This window comes from Aulonocara sp. 'chitande type north' Nkhata Bay, linkage group LG2, assembly GCF_057382095.1.
Source record: "Aulonocara sp. 'chitande type north' Nkhata Bay isolate Kocher_YH1m ecotype deep benthic linkage group LG2, A_spYH_male_GT1.1, whole genome shotgun sequence".
Classification (NCBI taxonomy): domain Eukaryota; kingdom Metazoa; phylum Chordata; class Actinopteri; order Cichliformes; family Cichlidae; genus Aulonocara; species Aulonocara sp. 'chitande type north' Nkhata Bay.
The window spans coordinates 31,904,972-31,910,706 of NC_141345.1; the positions used below are offsets into that span (position 1 = coordinate 31,904,972).

Here is a 5,735-nt window from a genome sequence, read left to right on the forward strand (position 1 = left end):
GATCTTAAAACTGAGAAAAGTGACACAAACAGAAGTGTCGCCTTTACAGTAAAAGCTCTTTGACGATCCTTTAAATTTTTTTTATATGTTTTTTGCATGGTAATGTACAATTGTCACTCTAAAGACAGATATTCTCTTTTTCCAAGATGCATGCAAATGCTGGGAGATCACAGTGACCAAAAAGTGACCAAAGAAAAGGCAAAGAGGTTTTTCGTTTTGACCAATTTCACCCAGGAACAGCTAGCACCTTCCAGCAATCACTCGTCAGCTAGAAGAGGAATGCATATTTTTCCCTAGTAACCAGTTGTTGCCAGATTTTTGCTGACGTGTTTGACTGAGAGCTTAATTTTAAACAAGAAGATAACTTGCTGTGTTCAATTTGGGACACCAATACTGTAAGTATGTAGTACTTGCATTGTACAAATAATGGAACTGTAACAATAGAGGAATCCAAACTCAGACACACTGTCAGAGACTACAGTCGTGCTAATAAAATATCATAATCACTCTAATTTTATTTTATTTATATGTAATCCTAATGTACAGCAATCATGCACAGCATTTTATACTGTAACCACACCCCAAATGGGGTAGCACGTGACAGCAATTGCTTTTTAAGATAAGTTTTTTCTTTATATCATGATTGTCCTTACCAGTCAATGGTTTTTCATAAAATGGGGTTTTATTGCATTTCACTCCAACCACAAATCCCAACCTATTGTTGGTCCTAGTGGAACAATCAGCATTGTTGCTAAAATAAGGGATCTTCATCCTGTGGGAACCACGTCTGTACCATACTCGTTCCATAACAATCTATCCAGTTGCCACTGAGTTGTTTTCCCTTCAGTGGACTCATTTCTTGTGCTGCAGGCTCTGTGTAATGTCAAATAAATCACCTTGGGGGTTGAGATATGGATTCCTAACACTCCCATTTTTGTCAGGCAAGCTCGACCTATTTGGACCTCGGTAATCTCTGACTCCTTTGTGTCTCTCCGGATGACACTTTACCTACGGCCTCCTTCTTTGTGAACTGAAACACAAGACAGAGGGGTTAGCCGCTTCACGGCTCCTGCATTTGCTGGTCTGCTGGATTTCAAAAAGAAGAGCTATCTTTGCTCCTCATAAGTGTAATGTCCCCAGGTCAAGGCTTTATATCATGTCCAGATATGAAAAGACTGTCAGTGGGGCAGGGGCCCATGAAATAAACACCTCTTGACTACCACCACTACCACCATACAATAACAATTAATAAATTATACTGGAGTTGCAGCCTCTGAACACTAAAGCTCATTTTCAGAGTGAGGGGCTAAGCTTCTTTTCCGATTATGCAAGTAGTGAAATGATGCCATTTAAAGACTACAGTACCATTTACCATGTTTTGCACTGGTGTTTTCCACACTGGCATTTAGCAGAGTACTCTTCCTGGTGGGAGAAAGCAGAGGGTACACTGGGGGTTCATGATGTGCATTCATGTAATACCAAGAGCCACTACAGTTCAGTGAGCTAGAAACTATATTACCGCTCCCACTACACGTTCACATTTCCATCTGTTGCCCGATTTGCTGGTGTGGATTAAGCTGCACGTTATGACTGTATTAATCCTCTGCCTCACATTATCTTGTTTGTGTGGAGAGTAATGCATCTGACTTGATGAAGTGAATCCAATCTTTTGTGCTTCCCTAGAATAAAAACAGCAGTGATGGATTTTACAAATCCAGTTAGTATTTTCTGCCTGGCCCCTTCTGCTGATTGTGTGAGTTTAATATCGCATATTAATGGCTCAAGTAATTAGCAAAGTGAGGGCAGTCCATTATAATCATTATTGTTCTAATCTAATCAGGGATATATATTACTTACAGAGGAAACAGGCTAACTGCTTCTCAAGGACACATATGCATCATTAATAAAATCAGGGAGAGATCAGATTGTCCTTTTTGACTTCAATTGGACTTTCATCAAAGTTACAAGAGGTTACATAATTATAATCACACTGCAGCTGCATAACTATGTTACTTTTTTTTTTTCTTTTTTCTTTTTTTTCTTTTCTGGAAGTAACTATGTTACTAACACATTTGCAGAAAAATGCCTTTGTATGGGTTGGCTGCCTTTTAGGGGCATGTCTTGATATAGGATTTAGCACTAACATCAGCTTTGCACAGCTGACCGGGGCATGTCATACTCTATCTATACTAAGAACACCATGGCAACCATTGGTTATAAATCCCACAATGTAAACTTCATAATGGAAAAAATAAATGAATAAAGCTGTCTTCTGATGTCTTCATTGGAAGGCAGCTGAGGAAAAAGCACAAAAAGCAGACAGTCACTGTGAAGAATTTACCCATATGGAAAAGAAATAGTAAAAACTTATATGATTTACTCATGAAAGTGGCCACTTTCATGAGTAAATCATATAAGGCTTACATGATTTCCAAAACATACAAGTTTCATTATATAATTTTTCAAGGGATCTTATATCTGTTTTCACTCTTGTATGCTTTTCATACAAGTTTCACACAAGACAGATACAAACTTTATAAGATTTATATATATCTTTTCCATATGGGTAAAGTTAGGAAATTTAAAGATGATGTTTGGGTTAAAATAAACTTGCTCTTTACACCAATTGTGTTGAAAAATGACAAGTTGGGTGATACAGTTAGAGGTTAAAGTTGGCCCAAAAAAATCCAGAGCTGTAATCCAGTACCATCAGTTAATGAGTAGTGAAATCTTATAGGCAGTTTAATGGAAAATTACTGTCAAACAAGTACATTTGTCATGTGCTATTGCCTGGCAGTCCTACTAGATGATGCCTCAGAGACTGTAAAATCAATGCATGGTCCCACATGCACATGTCCCTTTTTCCTTCTCACCCCTGTCATACCATGCACGCCGATGTCAATAAAATTGTGGCCATGGTATTTCTCGCTAGCTCTACTAAAGAGGACCAAGCATAAACAGGGTAACTTTTTTGTAACATGTAATTTCAAATTCTGTTTTCAAACAGCACAACAAATATACACCCTCAACAAATGTACACCCACACAAGTTGTTCATGTGCAGTTAGGCACACAGTGTGTATTGCTAGTACAGCTGCTGTATTTTCAAAGGGGAAAAACAGTTAATCAGAAGCAAGATGTAAGAAATAGAAGACAGGGGATTACATTTTCTTAAATAAGAATTTAAAACAAATATGTAATCTTCAAATTAAAGCTACGTTTTTTAATCAGACAGTGACTCTGCACATGATGTGTTGGGGAAGATGGTTATTTCATATTGAGAAATGCCTACAAATTAAATGACAATACATGTTATTCAAAGTTCATACAGGGCAGTAAGTGCAGGCTAAACTGCAGTATGTGGTGCAGTTTACAGTAATGGACTTGCACTGGCTCAGAAAAGAAATGAAATTTTGTGGCTTTTTTCTAAGTGACTCATTTCCCCAGCACACTGCTATATCAGTGTGGGTTCCCCAGCCTGCCAAATCCCACTTAAACCACTGCATCACACATCACCACCAAAGGACTCATTATATGTAACTGAGACACACCAGTAGCTTATTTTACTCTTGTGAATAAGAAGGAAATTAAACAACTGCTTCACTGGAGAGTAAAAGGTGATGTCTCTGTTGTGTTCGTGACTTTTTACTTTCCTCAAGTGACCAAAAACTCAGTTATTGTTGGTTCAATACTGTAATAACGGAAAGATTTAGGTTCGGTGAAACAACAATTTTACCCCCCGTGCCAGAAAGGTTAGGTTAAAAAAAAGTATGTTCCTAAACTGCACTTGTAGAGTTTCATATTGTGCTCTAAATCAAAACATCCTTTACTATACTGTGCAACAGTGGAATAAAAAAATTACCAAACAGATAAGCAGGACAAATATAGGCAACTGAACTGTACCAGGCTGCCACACAATTGCACCTTTTTTTGTCTACAGATTTTTCAGCCCCACTCTACCCTTTCACAGCGAATTCCCTCTGCTCGTCTCATTGATTTAGAGTTATTACCTTAGGCTGTAGAGTGGGAGCAGTCTGGGATAAACAAGGCCAGTGATAAGAGTGCATGAGAAACCTGCGTGTCTGTATTTAATAGCTTCTGCGATGGGGTGCCACTGTTTGTGGAGCCCTTGGGATTTCATTACACAAAGACAAATGGATGATCCAGGCACAGCTGAATTTTGGGAAGGTGGAAGGCAATTTAGGGTGGGGGTGGGGAAGGGCTGGGTATGGGTGGGGTGTGTGAAGGAGGGACAAGCAATTAGCCTAATCAGTAGCAGCATGTCTCAAGTGGCTTGAAAGCTTAGAGTGAGGTGACTTCGTGAGAGGTGATGCTCACAAAGAGAATGTCCATTTCTTGTCTAGAAAGTGCACAATAAATCAAAGGACCAAAAAAAGGACATTTTTCATTTATTAAGGCTTTGAGATGGATTGAGAGACTGACTTTATTCACAACCATATATGATTTTATAAGAACGCATGGAAAAACAATTCGGCTTAGGGCTGGTTTCGTACACAATAAGCTGTTTTTGCCAGCAGTAACGCAAATATATCATTACTAGGTGCACATCAAACGCTCGTCACTGATACATTAGGAGTAGAAGAGATTTCATTATGTCTCTGGGCGGTTTCCAAAATGGATACCAAATGGATAAGCATGACACATACAGGCAACCTTAAAATAATAACCATTCAAACAGCACCATCCTAGAGCTTCATAGGGGAAGTATAAGCTCTTTAAGTGGTTAGGTAAATGGGAAATATTCCTACTCCTCAACTTGAAGCATCTGGCTGATAGTCAGCTACACACATAAAAAGGATATAAACAAAGACATTTAAATTTAACAATCACAACTATAATGTTTTTATCCCTTATAACTAAACTAAAACTGCATTTTATCAGTGTAAAATGCAGTTTTGCATCTCATAATAAATGCAGAATTAGCATTTATGAGCACTTAGGAAAGGAGGAAAAAAGTATGTTCTCATGGCTTTAGGAATGAAAAACATTTACTGGCTCATAAAAATTCACAGCCCTTTGTTAGATGAAATTACATGTCACCCATAAGTTTAGGAATAGTCTGTTAAGGAATATGTGAGTAAATCAAATGCACATATAACTGCTCAGAGACCTGTTTTCTTCCTTTGCATGCACTTCTCAGAATTTGTTTATCCCAGCTGTTGAATCTTTTTACAAAGAAAATGCGGATTTTTCTCTCTTTTATTTCTTAAGAATAGTGAAGAAAAGGAAATCTCTATTTCATGAATGAGCCTTGACTGAAACACATTTCTCTGTAGTATTTTTGAGCTGAGCCTTTGAAGTCACAAGTCTCCTAATGCTTCCTCTTGGACTGGAGCTTCAAGAGCTTGTTTTAATTGCTCCCAGAGAAAGAGGTGAATGGTTAAGGGCTAACAGATTCTATGTAAGGAGGATTACTGTAATCTGAATACTAAAATATAAGCAGGTGCAATCTGTTGTTGACTGTAAGAAAATCTGCTGTTTGAAGCCCACATCCTTTGGAATCTGCAGGGCAAGAATTTAATGAAAAGTAATCAGATTATATTACATAGTTTGCTTTTAGCGTCTCATCAGATATCTAATTTTAGACATATGGAAGAATGTGTGTGTTTGGAACCAGTGTGAAGGACCACAGGAGCTAAAGAAATCGAATGAAAACAGGGTTTATGCTGAGACTGCACCGACTTCATATTTCTAAGTGTACATGAACATAAAATA

The 5,735-nt window shown here is 37.9% G+C and overlaps 1 long non-coding RNA gene across 1 annotated transcript; it reads right to left on the reverse strand.

Moving 5' to 3' along the window:
* Window positions 1-917: 917 nt before the first annotated feature.
* Window positions 918-4,140, reverse strand: LOC147338202 (uncharacterized). The gene is made up of 3 exons (XR_015125047.1): window positions 4,010-4,140; window positions 1,366-1,422; window positions 918-1,030 (listed from the first exon to the last, which is right to left on the reverse strand). It is a non-coding gene; the product is annotated as an uncharacterized LOC147338202 (long non-coding RNA).
* Between the last annotated feature and the right edge of the window lie 1,595 nt (window positions 4,141-5,735).